We start from the raw sequence: 19,819 nt of genomic DNA on the forward strand, positions 1-19,819 counted from the left end.
CAAGTGACCGTGCGTGTAAAGGGCGAGGCGCGTGAGGCCTTGCCGGGGCGGGGGCGCGTGTCCTCATACTTACCTGGCAGGGGAGATACCATGATCACGAAGGTGGTTTTCCCAGGGCGAGGCTTATCCATTGCACTCCGGATGTGCTGACCCCTGCGATTTCCCCAAATGTGGGAAACTCGACTGCATAATTTGTGGTAGTGGGGGACTGCGTTCGCGCTTTCCCCTGGTCTTTCGTGGTATTGAAAGATAGAAATGCGAGCAGTCAGTAGTGGTTTGCCTCAGCCGCCGTGTTTTCCCTTTTCCGTGGTACCCACTGGGAATTCACGGATTATGTCGTTGTTCTTTATTCTGGAAATTTAAGGTTAGAGTGTCTGGCTTCCCGTGACCAGCCAGGGTCCTCCCTTTCTGCTTTGTACCGGGGTTGCTGTGGCCTGCGGTCTGGGGGTTCTCGCGCTCTGTGAAGATCTTCCCCGTTTTTTCTCCTGCCGCCCTCAGTCCTCCGTCCCCTCTTGGAGTTCCTGGGGCTTCCGTGCTACCGAGGAACGTGTTCTCGCCTCAGGGCGCCAGGTGGGAACTGCGCAGACGGGCGCTGGTCTTTGGGATCGCAGCAGGGCCCGCGCGGCTCTGGGCGTCCCCGTCCCGTGTAGACACAGCGCGCTGCTTCCCTGTGGGAGACTCAGGGCTCTGCCCCGCCCAGGTGCCCTCGCGCACGTTCACCGAGGCGCGCAGGGCGGAGCCGCCGTCCCACGTGTCTCGGCGGAAACGCGCTGCCGCCCTCCCGGAAATGGAAGGCGGCGTCTGATGAGGAGCGGGGTCTGGTCTCCCTACTGTCTCCTGCCGTTCACACAGCTCGTCTTTCTTCGGACTGAAGTGGCAGTTTCCTTGTTTGAGGGATCGCTTCCACGTCCTGCATCCATTGCCCGGCAACGTTCTAGACAGCGCCCCGGCCCGTCCCTCGGCTCCCCCATCCGCCCCTTCCTGTTTCTGCCGCCCGGGTCCTCCCCGTCCCTCTTTCTGCAGGCCCTGGCTTATCACCTTCATGGACAGAGAATACTTAGGTCTCTCTCCACCTGCGGTTCGCGCCTGACCCGCACCAGCGCTGACAGATTCCTGAACACCCTTCTCAAAGGCATTGTAAGTCCATCTCTAACTCCCGCAAGCATCTCATTGGTTTTGTCCCTGCGCTCCATGAACCCCAATATCCCACTACGTAAGAAAGTCCCGGGCCTGGTGATGGCGCTTCTGGGCATTTCGCCAGCCTCCCAGGGTGTTTTCTGGCCCCACCCACTTCTGATTTGTAATGTCCTGGTGGATAGAAACTCCCTGGCCCACACTGAAAACACGGAGGACGGGGTCGGGGTGGGTGCCGGGTGTGGCCCGGGGCGGGGGCGGGGGCGGGACGGCCTATGGCGCCCCCTGCTGGCTCCCCCGGGAACGGCACTCACAGATCCGCATGTCCCGAGAGCCTCTGCCCTTCCGACCAGGGGGCGGGTGCAGAAACCCTGCGGCTCCGAAGCAGCCCGGCTAGAAGGCACAGGACGCCCGCGGAGTGTTCAGGACACCGCCAGTGGAAGCCGTGTGCCCTGCGGACTGATGCAGCTGGATGAAGACGAGCCATTGACTTCCAGCCCCCGCAGCAGACATTGCCTTGCTCGAATATAAAATTTAGGAACCAGAACCAAAAGCAACTTTCAGTGCTTTACTGATAAGCAAACAGGTTTTGAGAATGGTTAAGAAATGTCCCTCGTCCCGGGACCGTCATCACTAACGTATGCTCCGGATTCCTGATGGAGAAGCTTCTGAACAAACAGCAGCCCACCGATCCCGTCTAAGAACTGCTTGGATATTGGTTTCCAGGCCCATCAAACATACCGAGGTTCTGACAAAGACGTGGGCTTCTGTCTGCCTTTGGGAAGGCTGATTCCTCAGGTTAAAAACATTTTTTAAATTTTTCTTCTTGAAAGCTTAGTCAGGGTGTCCCTCTCTGCCAGAAAGGCTCATTCCTGGATAGTCCTGTCCCACGTTGGGGACAGGGGAGGAAAGCAGCCACCTCTCTGAGGAATTTTTAAGAGTGCCTAAAAGTCCAGTGGAAAGGTCGTTACGACCACGTGTGGTGGCTCACACCTGTCATCCCAGCACCTCCCAAGGCCAAGGTGGGTCCTGGATCGCCTGAGTTCCAGACCAGCCTGGGCAACGTGGCAAAACCCCACCTCTACTAAAAATATAAAAATGAACCAGGCGTGGTGGTCTGTGCCTGTAATTCCAGCTACTTAGGAGACTGAGGCATGAGAATCATTATAACCTGGGAGGTGGAGTTTGCAGTGAGCTGATTGTGCCACTGCTCTCCAGCCTGGATTGTGACAAAGTGGGACTCCGTCTCAAAAAAAGGCCAGAGAGAAAGAGACACCTAAGTTTCCAGCTGCTGTGACTCATGGAATCATCTCCTGTCTTGAGAATACCACGAAACTAGTTTTCTCACAAGCGATGAGAAATACACCGTGGATGGCGATCTTCTCAAGAGAAAAATAAAGGCTGGTGCACAACACGTAATGAAACGTAATTTAAGTACATCAGCTTTTAATACATTTGACTATCATGGGTCAGGAATTTAAAGCAAGAAGGCAGGATAGATTCTAACAGCACGAGAGAGTATTTCATTTTTAACTTTCCAAGAGCATCACAGTATTTACCACCGTTATTTCGGAGAAAAGTACCTAACGCAACAGTAAACCGTAGCATAGAAATACTAATTGGCTTCGTAACTACTAAAAAACAAATGCTTCGCTGTCATTGTCACTGTGAAAAGCCAGGGGAAAGCGCGAACGCAGTCCCCCACTACCACAAATTATGCAGTCGAGTTTCCCACATTTGGGGAAATCGCAGGGGTCAGCACATCCGGAGTGCAATGGATAAGCCTCGCCCTAGGGAAAACCACCTTCGTGATCATGGTATCTCCCCTGCCAGGTAAGTATGAGGACACGCGCCCCCGCCCCGACAAGGCCTCACGCGCCTCGCCCTTTGCACGCACGGTCACTTGCCGCGGGCGCCGCACCCCCGGCCCTCCGAGCCCGGACACACAGCTGGGACCCTCGGGGCCGACCCGCGGTCCCGGACTCGCTCCCACGCGGGGAACTCCCACGGCGGGAAGCAGCAGGTGGCCGAGCAGCAGCCCCTGCGCCGCCTCATCTGCATAGAGGCCGCCCCCTGCGTGACGTCACCGTCAGCGCCTTCCCAGGCCCGCCCGCTCCTCCGCCACTCAGCCGAGCGACCGCGGCCGGAGCCGGCGGGGAAGTGACGTCGGCCTCTCCCTCCCTCCTTTCCCTCCCGCCCTTGTCCTCTGGGCCGGTGCGCCGAGACCCCGCAGCTGGTCTCCCCCAAAGAAGCGCCTGCTCGACCTCTGCCCTGTGGCGCCCAGCTGGAGGCCTGTGCACCATCCTCAAAGAATGGCTTTTAATTTGCAGACTAGAACGTTTCGGATCACAGAACACCGGGTCCTTTCGAACACGGTTCTCTTTGCGAGCTGGCATGGCGCCTAAAATGGGAAGCCCTTGCCTGTCGGAGAAGCCGTGTCTGTGAAACCAGGGGCGGCTCAGATGGCTGCGCACCAGCCGTCCTTCCTGATTTTACCAGCAGTAGCGTCGTCAAGAGAACTGTCCAATTTCGTGACCCTTGTAGGTCGGGTCGTTTTTGTTTTCAAATACGGTATTGTACTAAAAGAAAGCGGAGCGCGGCTGCTGTCTCAGCGTCATCCCTCTGTGGGCCTGAGAATTTGGACAGGCTCATTCCTCATACAGAATTTCTCCTCTTTCCTCATTCTCCCTTTAGATGAAAACTTCTTGAAAGTGCTGACGATCCGAAGCGGGGCCAAGGCGTTTCTCCCTGCCAAAAAGGCTCATTCCCAGCTAGTCCTGTCCCGCACCGGGGGCTGCGGAGGAAAGGCGTCCTCGCTGATGAAGTTTTAACAGCGCCCAGCAGCTGAATTGGTGTCATCACGGAATGGAAAAAAGAGAGAGAGAGAGAGAGAGAGAGATCTCGGTCAATTCCATAGTTGCTGTCACTTGTTGAAACGTCTCTAGTCTTCAGAGTATCACGAATTTAGTTTCTTACAAGTTAGCAATGAGAAACACCTAACATTAACAACGTGAGTAGTAGAAATCTAACGCACACAACGATGATAATCACGAAGAGAATCTGTGTGCCAGAACAGGAAGGGACGCTCTCCATTAGGCAGCAGCTGAAAACGGCAGGGAAAACATCAAATCCCAGTTCCTCTTCAGGGAGTTCTCGTAGCCAACTGGCTTCTTTCTGATTTTTCCAAGAGAAGGTTCTACTTCATGGGAAGTATTGACATATGTGCAACAGAAGGTGTCAGCCACCACGTACATCTCCCTGCTCAGCGGAATATATCACTAAACCGACACGATTATCTAGTACAACCTTAGCCAGTGAATAGCTCTCTGCTGGGCTGCAAAAGAGGCCACAGTTTTATCAGCGATATTTTCCTCTCTTTTTCTTTTTCTTTCAGAGTCAGCATCTGACTCTGTGGCCCAGGCTGGAGTGCAACGGCACCATCACAGCTCACTGCAGCCTCGAACTCCTGGGCTGAAGTGATTCCCCCACCTCAGCCCCCGAGTCACTGGGATAACAGGCCAGAGCCACCATGCCTGGTTTTCATCAGCAATGTTCCCTAAGGTTACAGAAAGATTTGTAATCCTGGGAAGAAACGCTCCCTTCAAGCAGAAGTGTTCTCCCCACAAAAATGCAACGGATTATCTTCCTGATGGCCAGGCAGATAATTCTCAGGTTTTGCCCCAATAGAATCTCTATCTAAAATAGAGTGGTGGTCGGGCCTAGTGAAAAGTTTGAGGAACTCGCCCAGTGTTGGGTTTCTTCAGAGCCATATCTGTGTTCAGATATCCTAAAAGACACTGCCCTTCTCCACTCCATGCCCTCAGACATTTATAGGAACTGGATGGTGATCTCCTCCAGACAACGTAAATGCAGGTGCAGAACAGGAAAGTGTATTATCATTTGAGTACATCAGCTCTTGGGCATTTTAGCCCATGCGTCAGACACGCTAGAGCAGGAGGGCAGGTTGACAGCAGGAGGGAGTGTGTTCCTTTTAATTTCCCAACAGCACAGTGGTGTTTGCCAGTCATGTCAGACTGAGGTGACACTCTGAAGTTGTTGCTGTTTGTTTCTGTGCATTTTGCGTGTTTGTTTTTGAGACGGGGTCTCACTGTCACCTAGGCTGGACTGCAGTGGCATGACCAGGGTTGACTTCTGCCTTGACCTCACGAACTCAAGCCATCCTGTTACTCATTCTCCCGAGTAGCCGGGACTACCGGCGTGTGACGCCGCACCCTGGGGTGTGAACTGGTGAACTGGGATTTGAGGTTTCGGTTGGCTTCCTAATGGACAGGCTCCCTACTCTTCTGGAATACAGATTGTCTTCATGATTATCATTCTTGCGTGCATTACATTTCTACTACCATGCTAATTTGTTTTTCTTCTTTTTCTTTTTCTTTTTTCTTTTTGTAGAGACGGGGTTTCATCGTGTTGCCCAGGTTGGTGTCAAACTCCTAGGCTTCGGGGACCCACCCACCTCAGTGTCCGGTGTCCCTCAGTGTTGGGATTACAGGTATAAATGACTGTGCATGGCCTGAGCTAGTGTCTTTCACTAAGGTAACTAAGTAAGCCACTGAGAAAAGCACAATTTATAAGGGAATCATTCTGGTGCTCTTAAAGGCTAGTGTCGGCCATTTCAGATACTGTTTAAAGAATCCTCCATCGGGGGTCCCTGCAGAACCACTGTTGCCCGCCTCTCTGAGCCGCACCCCGCAAGCATTGCATTGCTGCTGCATCCCACTGGCTCTACCACATTGAAGAAATGCCACAAGAAGGACGAGGACTCAAGTGGAGGCTCCAACCCACTCCAGCACCTTGAGAACAGAGCCATCCTCCAAGAGGCCCGTGCATTTAATGAAACTCCCATCGGCCCTCGGAAATGTGCCCACATCCTCACCGAGATCCTTTATCTCATAAGCCGTGGGGAGCATCTGGAGACCCACGGAGGCGACCGAAGCCTTCTTTGCCATGACCAAGCTCTTTCAGTCCAATGATCTCACACTCTGTCGGATGTGCTACTTGACCATCAAGGAGATGTCTCGCATCGCAGAGGATGTCATCATTGTCACCAGCAGCTAATAAAAGACGTGACTGGGAAAGGAGACAACTATCAGGGCCCAGCCGTGCGAGCCCTCTGCCGGATCACTGACAGCACCATGCTGCCGGCTACTGAGCGCTGCATGAAACAGGCCATTGTAGGCAAGGTGCCCATGTCTGCAGCTCTGCCCTGTGTCTTCCTTGCACCTGCTGAAATGCAGCTTTGACGTGGTCAAGTGCTGGGTGAATGAGGCTCAGGAGGTGGCATCCCGTGATAACATCACGGTCCAGCACCACATACTAGGGCTCCTGTACCAGCCCTGGTGTGTAAGAATGACCAGCTGGCGGTCAACAAGACGATCAGCAACGTCACCGGCCAAGTCTGGAGCCCAGAATGAAGAGATGTTACCCAGTATCGTGGTGTTGCTGCAGAGGTATGTGATGGATGATGACAATGAAATAAGGGACCGAGCCACCTTGTCCAAAAGTCCTGGAGCGAAGCAGAAGGCCCTCAATGCGGGCTATGTCCTAAATGGTCTGACTGTGTCTGTCCCTGGTCTGGAGAGGGCTCAGCCTCAGTACACTCTAGAACCATCAGAAAAACCTTTTGACCTCAAGTCTGTGCCCCTGGCCACAGCGCCCGTGGCAGAGCAGAGAGTGGAAGGCACCCCCGTCACCGCAGTCAGACACCCTGAGAAAGGGGCAGCTACAGGAGATCTTCCAGGAGCAGTTGGCAGCAGTGCCAGAGTTCCAGGGACCTGGGCCCTCCTTCCAGTCCTCGCCTGAGTCCGTGGCCCTCACCGAGTCAGAGACCGAGTATGTCATCGGCTGCACCAAGCACACCTTCACCGACCACATGGTGTTTGTGTGACTGCACGAACACACTCAATGACCAGACCCCGGAGAATGCCGCAGTGCAGATGAGCCCACTGAGCCTGTGAGGGGCTCTGTTACGTGTCTGCCCAGAGCTTGCCCTCCAACCAGCCTGGGACCTGCTACACGCTGTCGGCACAGCCCAAAGGAGACCCCCCGGCTGTGGCCTGCACATTCAGCTGCATGCTGAAGCTCACTGTCAAGGACTGTGCTCCCACACTGGAGAGACCGACGATGAAGGCTGTGAGGATGAGTATGTGCTGTAAGAGCTGAAGTTACTGTCGCTGATCACGTTCAAAAGGTCATGCAACTGAACTTCGAAGCAGCCTAGGGTGAGGTAGGGGATGAATTTGGGAAGGAGGAAATGTTCACCTTGTCTACCATCAAGACACTCGGAGAGGCTGTGGATAACATGGTGAAGTTCTCGGGAATGCACCCTTGTGAGAGGTCAGACAAGCTGCTGGATGACAAGAACACCCACATGTTGCTCCTGGCTGGTGTGTTCCAGGGTGGTCGTGACATCCTGGTGCACTCTCAGCTGCTGCTTTTGGACACAGTGACAACGCAGGCGACAGCCAGAAGTTTGGAGGAGCTGTAGTAGACATCATTTTGGCATCTGTGGGCTGAGGGGCCAGCCTGCACAGGACCCTTCCCCGACACTATCTGGAAGTCGTGCCTTCCTCAGGAAACTGCCGGAAACCCCTTCCCAAGCTTCTGTGTTCAAAAACAATTAGGAATCATTGCAGATATATAGCTTTTATTCTGCCTCCTTGTCCGGGACTACTTGGGGGTGACTTATTTTTTTTAATTTAATTTTATTTTTTTTTAATAGAGGATGATTTTAGCTTGTCCTAAATCTTGCTGTCCTTCCTTCCTTCCTGGAAAGGGACATCATAAATGAATAAAACATTCTCAACTCTTCTTGAATTTATCCCCCAAGAGACCATCTTATCCCTGTAATAAATCAGCACGTATTTATTGAAAAAAAAAAAAGAAAGAAAAGAAAAGAAAAGAAAGAATTCTCTGTCGTATTTATTGAAAAAAAATAAAATGAAAAGGAATTCTCTGTCGAGTGCGGTGGCTCATATCTGTCATCCCAGCATTTTGAGAGTCTCAGAGAAGAAAATCACTTGTGCCCAGGAGTTCAAGACAAGCCTGGGTAACAGACGAGAGAGGAGAGAATCCTCGTCTCTACAAAAAAAAAAAACAAAAATGTAGCCAGGCGTGGTGGCGCACACCTGTGGTCACAGCAGCTACGGCAAAGGCTGAGGTGGGAGGATCACTTGAGCTCGAGAGATCGAGGCTGGGCCGGGCCATGATCCTGCCATTGCATTCCAACCTGGAAGGCAGAGTGGGACCCTGCCCCAGTAAAGACACAGGTTCTCAAACCACTCAAACTGTTTAGAAATGGTGTTTTTCTTTCGTTTTTGCTTTTCTTTCTTTCTTTTTTTTTTTTTTTTTGAGACAGAGTCTCACTCCATCTCCCAGACTGGATTGCAGTAGCAGGATCTCGGCTCACTGCAACCTCTCCCTCCCGGGCTCAAGCGATTCTTTTGCTTCAGCCACCCGGCAAATTTTTGTATTTTCAGTAGCTATGGGGTTTCACCATGTTGGCCAGGCTGGTCTTGAACTCCTGACCTCAAGTGATCCACCCACCTCGGCCTCCCAAAATGCTGAGATTGCAGGCATGAGCCTCCACACCTGGCTCTCAAACCATTTTAAGTAAGAAAGACAGATTTGTCTGGCTTTCAGCACATTGCTGAATTATCCCCCAATCTACAATTTTAGGAAGGACGTGGGGAAGGGCAACACGGAGTTATTTGGCCAAAATGCAGACCCTTTCATGTTCTTCTGCAGCCTGTTTTTGAAAATCCTTCCATTTTGCCTTTTGTATCCAGTTTAGTGGTCTTGCCTTCTTACACCCGCACGTGAATTAATTGATGAAGGTCAGAATATTTGGGCTCAAAAGTTTCAACAGTTAAGTCAAATTTTCTCCCAAACCCTATAGGATCTTGAGCCTGCTTTAGAAACAGAAGGGGAAAATGTATTTACATTTAGACTAGGGAAGTCTTGTCTAGTACTCTTTTTTTTTTTTTTTTTTTGAGGTGGAGTTTCGCTCTTGTTACCCAGGCTGGAGTGCAATGGCGCGATCTCGGCTCACCGCAACCTCCGCCTCCTGGGTTCAGGCAATTCTCCTGCCTCAGCCTCTCGAGTAGCTGGGATTACAGGCACGCGCCACCATGCCCAGCTAGTTTTTTTTTTTTTTTTTTTTTTTTTGTATTTTTGGTAGAGACGGGGTTTCACCATGTTGACCAGGATGGTCTCGATCTCTCGACCTGGTGATCCACCGCCTCGGCCTCCCAAAGTGCTGGGATTACAGGCGTGAGCCACCGCGCCCGGCCCTTGTCTAATATTCTTAATTCGCATTATGGTGAAGCGGAATACACAGTGGTAGGCTCCCCTCTTCCTGTGTGAATTACCTGAAAGGGGCTGTCAGAACAGAAGTTTCAGGGAAGGGGCCACGGCCCTGGGGACTCTCCTCAGGTGACGGTGATGGAAGAAGAGGCAAGAGGACAGGAGGGCTCAGCTGAGGGAGACTGTGCAGGTGCAGGGGCCGGAGGAGAAGGAGCTGGTGGAGGCGAAAGAGGCAAAGCCTCCTCAGTATTTTTCAGGTCAGAAAAAGTCTGCTGACCGCCTTCGGTTTACTCCCCAATGGAGGCAATTTTCTCAGAATTTCTTTTAGAAATTTCTAGGTATCATTGGAAGTAAGTCTCCCATTCAATTTGTCTGGTTCTAAAACCTTTTTTCTTTTTCTTTTTCTTTGTTTTTTTTTTTGAGACGGTGTCTCACTGTGTCATCTAGCCTGGAGGGCAGTGATGTGATCTTGGCTCACTGCAGCCTCTGCCTTCGAGGCTCAAGTGATTGTCCTGCCTCAGCCTCTCAGGTAGCTAGGATTACGGGCACACGCCACCACTGCCTGGTTACTTTTTGTATTTTTAGTAGAGATGGGGTTTCACCATGTTGTCCGGGCTGGTCTGGACTCCTGACCTCAAATGATCCACCCACCTCACCCTCCAGAAGTGCTGGAATTACAGGCGTGAGCCACCATGCCCGGCCTAAAACCAAATATTTCTGATTGTCCACACTAATACGTTATTTTAGGCATTTCAGAAAGATCCCCATTTTCTCCATTCTGCTCATGACTTTTTCTGGTTAGGCGGATCCAGTTTCTTGGATATTTACAAGAGGACGATTCATAAGTGTCACACAGAAACCCAGCTGGTGTTTCTAAAGGCGCTTGTTTTTTCGCAACCTGCTCAGAATTTGAAGCTTCATTTCCCATAATTCAGAGCTTTTCAAAGATGACCAAGGCCCGAGATGTGTTTTGGTCACAGTGTGCTGTTTATGAAGTCATCCTACAGATGTCACCGGAGTCATTTCTCTCTCTCTCTCTCAGTGGCTCCCACTGTTTCTAACCACTAGGTGGCCACAGAGTGCATATACCACGGGGTACCCGTCCCACATATACCATCCCAGAAGAGCAGGAAAGGGGGTTCATAAAGATGTTCTCCCGATGGAGAGTGCCCCGTGAGGCTGCCTTTGCATGGTGAGTAGCGACCCTGTTACCTCTGCAGAGTCCCCGGTCACTTGGAGCACCTGAATGGGTCAGCGGGAGCAGATCACTTCTTTTCTTCAGGGTTAAGAACTAACAGGAGTCTGTCACAAATGAAAAGCTAAGTTCCAATGTTCCAAAAGGCATGCTACATAAAGCGAAACCACCAGTGCCTACCTGGTGCTTTGTCATTGCAGGATACTGCCAACCAACTTTCCAAAGTTTTTGAATTATTTATACTTCTGCCAGAAATAAGTAGGAGATTCCAGTGCCCTCATTCTGCCAAAGTTTGGGAATGTGGGTCTTTTTTCAAAGTCAAGTTTAGCTGGGTGCAGTGGCTCATGCCTGTAATCCCAGCACTTTGGGAGGTCCAGGTGGGTGGATCACAAGGTCAGGAGTTTGAGACCAGCCTAACCAACATGGTGAAACCCCGTCTCTACTAAAAATTAAAAAAAAAAAAAAAGAAAGAAATTAGCCAGCCGTGTTGGCACACACCTGTAATCCCAGCTACTCAGGAGGCTGAGGCAGGAGTATCGCACGAACCCAGGAGGTGGAGGTTGCAGTGAGTCGAGATAGCGCCACTGCACTCCAGACTGGGCGACAGAGTGAGACTCCATCTCAAAACAAAAAACAAAAAACAGTCAAGTTTATTGAGGTCTAATTAAAATTCGCCAGCATTACATTATGCACATTGTTTTCATGACATCCCATCTTTGCAAAGTTGGCTTTTGATGGTAGCTCGGATTAAGAAGCTAGGAGCAAACAAAAACTTCAGTATGTAACAAAGTACGAAGGTGGCCGTTTGAGAGCGTTTGAGAAGCTAGGAGGTGCAGAATACCAAGGCATATTACTTTTAAATGTCAAACTATTAAAAACAACAAATGACTTGAGTGAACATTTACAAAATTCCCAAGAGTTAAGAGAACACATGGACGGGCGTGGTGGCTCACGCCTGGAATCCAAGCACTTTGGAGGCCAAGGCGGTTGGATCACCTGAGGTCGGGAGTTCAAGACCAGCCTGACCAACATGGTGAAACCCCGTCTTTAAAAACAAAACAAAACAAAACAGAAAAACAGAGAACACATAAGAATACCCACAGCACCCAGTGGCATACCTACAACATACAGAAATCTATCTGAAGCCAGCAAGCAACGGCAATCTCCAAGTGAATTAATGAAGTAAGAGACAACCAAAGGCAATCAAAATTATCAACTCCATTTCATATTTGTCATGAATTTTTAAATTAACTATATATCTTGAAATTATAAATTGAGCTGACATATAGTAATAGAGAATGATAGTGTTATATATTGGATGATATCTAAAAATATTTACCCAGGTACCTTCAGTAGAGTGATTGAGTCTTCTGATTTATAGAATCATAAAAATTAACTCCCTTCTAAAGATATTACCTACTTAATTTATAAGTGAGTCCAAAGCTCGTATCTCTTGCTGCATTATAGCCAGCAAGTCGAGAGACAAAGTGTGGGAACAGGGAAGGTGACTGTATTCCAGAGAGCCGCCAAACTGAGCAGATGGTGAACCAACTTAAGTTAATACGGATTTCAGGCCCCTTGTATATTAGGGAAGGAGGAAGAAGGAGGTTGAAGTGAAGGGGTCGGATAATGACAGGCTTAAGGGCTGCAGTGAGAGCCCAAGGGGGTGGTGAAAATTCTTTGTCCTCTGCCAGGTCACAATGCTCTAATAAATCTTCAACTAACACTGTTTCTTGTGTATACAACCTCTTTATCTCCTCAGAAGTTAGTTTCAGCAAGGGTTTTTTGTTTTTTTTTTTAAACAGAGTCTCTGTCACCAGGCTGGAGTGCAATGGCTCAATCTTGGCTCAATGCAACCTCCACCTCCCAGGTTCCAGCAATTCTCCTGCCTCAGCCTCCCAAGTAACTGGGACTACAGGCGTGTGCCACCATGTCCAGCTAATTTTTATATTTTTAGTAGAGACAGGGTTTCACCATGTTGGTCAGGATGGTCTCAGTCTCTTGACCTCGTGATCCACCCACCTCAGCCTCTCAAAGTGTTGGGATTACAGGCGTGAGCCACCGTGCCCAGCCGGGAAGGGATTATCATCATCTGTGCCTTAAAGTTAAACTATAAAGTAAATCCCTCTGATAGACAGCTTGGCCTATGTGCAGAAGTAAGGGAAAGCAGTTAGCCTGAAAGACACCACCACAGGGTAGGAAGGGTTAGGAGCGAAATGTAGTTGTCATGCATGCTAGGCCTCCTTTTCATTGTTAGATATTTAATTTTCTGAACATATTATTTTAACTTTTTATACGTTTTTTTTTTTTTTTTTTTGAAACCGAGTCTTGCTCTTGCTCAGGCTGGAGTGTCGTGTCATGATCCTGGCTCACTGCAACCTCTGCCTCCCTGGTTCAAGCAATTCTCCTGCCTCAGCCTTCTGAGTAGCTGGGACTACAGGCGCCCACCACCATGACTGGGTAATTTTTTGTATTTTTAGTAGAGACAGGGTTTCACCACATTTGCTGGGCTGGTCTCAAAACTCCTGACCTCAAGTGATCCACCCGCCTCGGCCTCCCAAAGTGCTCGGATACAGGCGTGAGCCACGGAGCCAGGTCTAACTAATTGTTTGTACATTTAAACAGATATTGGCAGTAATGTTTGCTTCTTTGACCAGTACAACCAGCACAAGAAATTCAGGAAGTTCAATTTAATTATTTAATTAAAACTTTCTTTTCTTTCTTTCTTTCTTTTTTTTTTTTGAAACAGTGTTTCCCTCTGTCACCCAGGCTGAAGTGCAATGGCATGATCCTGGCTAACTGCAAACCTGCTTCCGGGGTTCAAGCAATTCTTGTGTCTCAGCCTCCGGAGTAGCTGGGACTACAAGTACGCACCACCATGCCCCGCTAATTTTTGTATTTTAGTAGAGTCGTGGTTTCACCATGTTGGTCAGGCTGGGTCTCGAACTCCTGGCCTCCCAAAGGGCTGGGATTATGGGTATGAGCCACCACACCCAGCCTTAAGATTTTCAGGCCAAAACAAACCTAAGTCTTGTATGTACTAGAATATTATACTACCACTATTTTCTACCTTATAAAAAATCTGAAATAAAATACAGTATGTAACAGTTTTTAGGTCAAGATGATGATGATGATGATGATTTTTCAAGACGGAGTCTCCCTCCGTCACCCAGGCTGGAGTGCAGTGATGTAATTTTTACTCACTGCAACCTCTGCCTCCTGAGTTCAAGCAACGCTCCTGCCTCAGCCTCCCAAGTAGCTGGGATTACAGGTGCACGCCACCATGGCTGGCTAATTTTGCATTTTTCGTAGACATGGGGTTTCACCATGTTGGCCAGGCTGGTCTCAAACTGCTGACCTCGTGATCCCCCTGGCTCGACCTCCCAAAGTGCTGGGATTACAGGTGTGAGCCACTGCACCCAGCATAACCAAGATTATTAAACCATTCTAATTTGTCAAGAGTCACACTGATTTTTTTTTTTTTTTAAGATGGGGTTTCACCATGTTAGTCAGGCTGGTCTTGATCTCCCAACCTCAGGTGATCCTCCCGCCTTGGCCTCCGAAGTGCTTGGATTACAGGCATGAGCCACCACACCCAGCCGAGTCACACTGATTTTTAAAAAATGTAATGAACTAGGCCGGGCGCGGTGGCTCAAGCCTGTAATCCCAGCACTTTGGGAGACCGAGGCGGGTGGATCACAAGGTGGAGAGATCGAAACCAACCTGGTCAACATGGTGAAAACCCGTCTCTACTAAAAATACAAAGAATTAGCTGGGCATGGTGGCGCGTGCCTATAATCCCAGCTACTCAGGAGGCTGAGGCAGGAGAATTGCCTGAACGCAGGAGGCGGCGGTTGCGGTGAGCCGAGATCGCGCCATTGCACTCCAGCCTGGGTAACAAGAGCCAAACTCCGTCTCAAAAAAAAAAAGAAATGTAATGGACTTTCTGATGTCTTTATATATTAAATATTTACATTATTAAAATTGTTCAAAAGCATCAGATTCCTCTCTGCTATCAACTTTATTTCTTTTATCGTACCAAACTATCAAGATCATTAATTTGATTTACAGCTAAATCTATTATTTTTTCTTTTTTTCTCAAGCGGTATGTGAGGTCAAGTGTTATCACTCACATGTGATTTTTAAAGGGAGTTTTCACCATCATAAGGCACACTGAACAAGTTGTGTCCCTTGTCGTACCGAAAACCGTGGTGTCCTGTGTCTGCTCAGACAGGACACCCCCAAACCAGTCCTGTTTCTCATGTTAGAAATTCAACAAGAAAATTATTCCCTCATGAAACGTCCCATTTGAAGCATAAATATGCTGGGCGAGGTGGCTCATGCCTGCAATCCCAGCCGTTTGGGAGGCTGAGACAGGTATATCATTCGAATTCAGGAGTTTGAGACCAGCCTGGCAAATATGGTGAAATCCCCTCTCTACTAAAAATATAAAAATCAGCTGGATATGGTGGCATGCACCTATGATCGCAGCTACTCTTGGAGGCTGAGGCAGGAAAATGGCTTGAATCTGGGAGCTGAACTTGCAGTGAACTGAGATCACGCCGTGCACTCCAGCCTGTGCTACAGAGCAAGACTCTGTCTCTAAATAAATAATAAAGCATAAGTAGTAAAATAATAATAGTAATAAGGCACAGGGTCTTGTTATTCTCTGTTATCTAGGCTAGAGGGCGGACCAACCTCAAGGCTGGCCTCCAGGTCCGCAGAGCAATCTCTGCATAAACAGCGCGGCCCAGAACTCAGCTCTGCCAGAGCCCAACAGAGATGACACAGCTGCAGACGCCGCACTCTAGCGAATGACAGAACTTGCTTCTTAAGATGCCGTCAGATAGTAGAACGTTGGGAAAACAACGAAAAAAAACCATCCCCTTGACTTACTTCATTTTGGCCCGAGACATTAACGCAAAACCAACAAAAACACGAACCCCTGGCAACAACAGGAAATCTTTCCTTAAACCGTGAAAGACCAGGGGAAAGCGCGAACGCAGTCCCCCACTACCACAAATTATGCAGTCGAGTTTCCCACATTTGGGGAAATCGCAGGGGTCAGCACATCCGGAGTGCAATGGATAAGCCTCGCCCTGGGAAAACCACCTTCGTGATCATGGTATCTCCCCTGCCAGGTAAGTATGAGGACACGCGCCTCCGCCCCGACAAGGCCTCACGCGCCTCGCCCTTTACACGCACGGTCACTTGCCGCGGGCGCCGCACCCCCGGCCCTCCTAGCCCGGACACACAGCTGGGACCCTCGGGGCCGACCCGCGGTCCCGGACTCGCTCCGACGCGGGGAACTCCCACGGCGGGAAGCAGCAGGTGGCCGAGCAGCAGCCCCTGCGCCGCCTCATCTGCATAGAGGCCGCCCCCTCCGTGACGTCATCGTCAGCGCCTTCCCAGGCCCGCCCGCTCCTCCGCCACTCAGCCGAGCGACCGCGGCCGGAGCCGGCGGGGAAGTGACGTCGGCCTCTCCCTCCCCCCGCCCCGTCTGTTCTCTCCCAGGGAGGCGGGGCCGCACCGTCCGTGACCGAGCGCGCTGTCGGCGGCCGCGGAGCCTGCGCGCCCTTCTTCAAATAATGGCTTCTGATTCGCAGCCTGGAACGAGTAGGATCGCAGTGTAAACCGGTTCTTTTCACATACGGTTAAGCTGGAGATGCAGCATTCCGCTTGAAATGGAAAGTCCTCCAGTATCACAGAGAACCGTGTCGTTTCAACAAGCAACCAGCCAACCACGAGCACAGAAGAAAACCGCTGCAAACCCTACCGCCTTCGCCTTGATCTGATGTGTGTTTCCCTTTAGAGCATTCCTTTAGAACAGTGTCTCTGCGATCGGAGTTGAGGAATTCCATTTTTGTTTCTGTCTTACTGTCTTCAGTTAAGTTCATGCACTATTAAATGAAGTATTAGTAAGATAAGTCTAAGCTCAATTTTACAAAAAACATATTTATGTATGGCCTTTATTGATTTTTCTTCTGCGGGGGCGGGCAGGGGACAGTCTAGCTGGAACATACATTCTTCTCTCTGCAGATACACCAGAAGAACACGACTCCATCGGGTTACTTAACATCTCTGCATCCCAGTCCTCTCCTGTGGAAGATGAAGATGATGGTGCGACCTTGGCCTGTAAGGACTAAATAATCACACACGCTCATCAGCTGTGCCTGCCATGTGGCACTGTGCATATCAGGCACGGTCACCGAGTGTGGATCTGTTACTCATTTGCATGTTAGCTCTTGTAGTTTCCTGCAGCAGTGCGCAAAGTGCAGACGTGGTCAGTTACTGGAGCTCATGCCTGTAATCCCAGCTCTTTGGGAGGCCAAGGTGGGTGGAGAACCTGAGGTCTGGAGTCCCAGACTAGCCTGGCCATCATGGCCAAACTCCGTGTCCACTAAAAATACAAAAATTAGCCCCCCATTGTGGTGCATCTGTAATCCCAGCTACTCGAGAGGCTGAGGCAGAAGAATCACTTGAACCGAGAAGGCAGAGGTTGCAGTGAGCTGTGATTGCACCACTATCACTATAGCCTGGGTGATAGAGCGAGACTCCACCTCCAAAACAACAAACAGAAAGAGCAGATGTGATGAAAACCGGTTGTGTTGAAGTCACAGCAGTGATACTTTCCAGTGGCTGCGCACCCTCCCAGGGAGACTTCGGCAGTCCTCTCACCAGCAGTGATCTCCTGGGTGGGAGGTCCCAGGAAGGGCCCTCAATCTTCAGCAGGTTTGACCCTCAAGGAGCATCACCTGAGGTCCAGAGTTCAACACCAGCCTGACCAACACGGAGAAACCCCGTCTCTACTAGAAATACGAAATTAGCTGGGCATGGTGGTGCGTGCCTATAATCCCAGCTACCTGGGAGGCTGAGGCAGGAGAATCACTTGAACCCGGGAGGTGGAGGTTGCGGTGAGCCGAGATCACACCATTGCCCTTTAGCCTGGGCAACAAGAGTGAAACTCAGCCTCAAAAAACAAAACCAAACCCTATTTCTCTCTGTGAGGAACTAGGTCTTTATTAGGTCATCTGTTCAACTCATCCAAAGGGGATTAGTGATTCAGTTTCTTGCTTCAAATCAGCCTCAGTAAACTTTTTATAGCTTTAAAGTGGAAGACATTTGAACACTTACGGGAGGAAACAGGACTTTTCCTCACCCAGCCGAGGGTCACCGCTGAGGCCTTTACGGCAAAGTCAGACCAGCAAGAGAACAGCACACCTAGTTATTTAATGTAAGTTTCACGTGCCGGGAGCGCCTTCCAAAGGAAACGAAGGCCCATGGAAACAACTCAACCTCAGGGTTTTTTCCTGTTTTTCCCCTTTAACAGTAGGTTAGATGAAGAGTGGAGAGTCATAGAAAAGTGTGATGGAATGAAAGGAGTATGATCTAATGGTAATAAACTGGGGAAACATAGCAGGCCTATGTGTTCAGACTCTTCTCTGTGGCCCTGTACCTTCAGACACAACGACGCACCTTTCCTCTGGGTACAGAGAGGGCACCTCTCACATAAGAGCCTTATGATTGGCTTCAGGGAAGAAGGGCAGGGGGAGGGTGACAGTGGCCTTCCTGCTTCTGCTGTTTTCTCAACTTCCTTTAGTATAAAATATTTAAGAGCCCAAGGTGTTATATTTTGGAGCAGTGTGTCCTGAACCCCATCACTCACATGCTACGCAACCCAGAGTCTTTGAGGAGTGATACATGTGACTATAAAATATTTCAATGCAAAATACAAACGATGGCTGGGCACGCAGGCCAGCACTTAATCCCAGACTATGGGAGGCCCAGGCAGGTAGATCATTTGAGTCCAGGAGTTCGAGGCCAGCCTGGCCAACTTGGCAAAACCCCCATTGCTACAAAATCTACACAAATTAGCCGGACACCGTGTGGTACACCTGTGATCCCAGCTACTTGAGGAGGGTGGGCTGAGGATCAACTTAAAAAGTAAAATCAAAAATTTTTTCCCTTTAGGGCCGGGCGTGGTGGCTCAGCCTGTAATCCCAGCACTTTGGGAGGCCGAGGCGGGTGGATCACGAGGTCAAGAGATCGAGACCATCCCGGTCAACATGGTGAAACCCCGTCTCTACTAAAAATACAAGAAACTAGCTGGGCATGGTGGCGCGTGCCTATAATCCCAGCTACTCAGGAGGCTGAGGCAGGAGAATTGCCTGAACCCAGGAGGCGGAGGTAGCGGTGAGCCGAGATCGCGCCATTGCACTCCAGCCTGGGTAAGAAGAGCGAAACTCCGTCTCGAAAAAAAAAAAAATATATTCCCTTTAAGTTTAGACAGGTGAAGCAGTGGGAATGGAGAAGGAACAAAGAAATCTGTCAGGAACTGTGATCAGTTGCTTGCAAACACGAGCGATCTGCATGCACTGCACGCTGTCGTGAAAGCCTCAGGTGCTGCAGAGCTGGTGGTGAGCAGCAGCAGTGAGGCAGCGTCCGGGCCCCGCGCTTCTCTCTGGGATAACAACGCTCAATGCGCCTGCTCCTCTGGCTGTGCGATTTTCCACCCCAGGCCCTCCAGTCCAGCCTGCAAGGGGAAACGGAGCGCGTGTTTTCGCTCCTGCGTCCACTCCAGGGAGCCAACAAGGCCCCTCTCTCCCACCGCCCACCGCACCTCCCCACACCCTCCAAACTGACCCCTCAAGGACTGTGGCGTTTTTCAGTCCTTTGTAACTGCTGAAAAGTCTCATATTTTCAAAATAAAATCAGAGCGATGTTCCTGAGCGCCTGGGGACGTCTTAGCTCCCTCTCAACACCCGCTCATGAGCCCCATCCCAAGTGTTCTGCCGCGCAGAAGAAAACATTTTTGCATCTGTCTGGTCCTAAGGCGTCGTCTTCTCCTTGGGGCGGGGTCCTGGCCGGTGGAGGGGGAGCCCCCACCCCGACCGACACTCATCCCTCTGGGCTGCTCAGCCTCCGCTTCCCTGCGGCCCTGCGGGAGCTCCTTCCAGGCTGCGGAGGAGCAGGACCAGGGCTCCCAGTCCGCGAGCTTAAGAGGCCGCTGCGCGGATTTCTCTTTCGGGCTGAGATCTTGGGCCCAAAGAATGAGATTTCCAGACTCAGTTTCCAAAGCTTAGTGAAACAGCGACAAAGAGCCCGCAGTAGAGACGTGGGAGCTAGAAATTCGGCATAAAATCAGAATATGAAGAACAGTAAATTAAC

At 50.3% G+C, this 19,819-nt stretch overlaps 4 non-coding genes and 1 pseudogene across 4 annotated transcripts; 2 read left to right on the forward strand and 3 right to left on the reverse strand.

Annotated features, from left to right (window-relative positions):
- The first annotated feature begins 65 nt into the window (after positions 1-65).
- LOC141582371 (U1 spliceosomal RNA) lies at positions 66-229 on the forward strand. Its single transcript, XR_012515237.1, has one exon. It is a non-coding gene; the product is annotated as a U1 spliceosomal RNA (small nuclear RNA).
- Positions 230-2,810: 2,581 nt separating this feature from the next.
- On the reverse strand, positions 2,811-2,975 carry LOC141582375 (U1 spliceosomal RNA). Its single transcript, XR_012515241.1, has one exon. It is a non-coding gene; the product is annotated as a U1 spliceosomal RNA (small nuclear RNA).
- A 1,199-nt stretch (positions 2,976-4,174) lies between these two features.
- Positions 4,175-8,108, forward strand: LOC141582182 (coatomer subunit gamma-1 pseudogene; annotated as a pseudogene).
- Positions 8,109-14,843: 6,735 nt separating this feature from the next.
- On the reverse strand, positions 14,844-14,930 carry LOC141582363 (small Cajal body-specific RNA 23). The gene has a single exon (XR_012515229.1).
- A 706-nt stretch (positions 14,931-15,636) lies between these two features.
- On the reverse strand, positions 15,637-15,800 carry LOC141582372 (U1 spliceosomal RNA). Its single transcript, XR_012515238.1, has one exon. It is a non-coding gene; the product is annotated as a U1 spliceosomal RNA (small nuclear RNA).
- Positions 15,801-19,819: the final 4,019 nt, after the last annotated feature.

The sequence above is a fragment of the Saimiri boliviensis genome, chromosome 19 (genome assembly GCF_048565385.1).
Source record: "Saimiri boliviensis isolate mSaiBol1 chromosome 19, mSaiBol1.pri, whole genome shotgun sequence".
Taxonomy (NCBI): Eukaryota; Metazoa; Chordata; class Mammalia; order Primates; family Cebidae; genus Saimiri; species Saimiri boliviensis.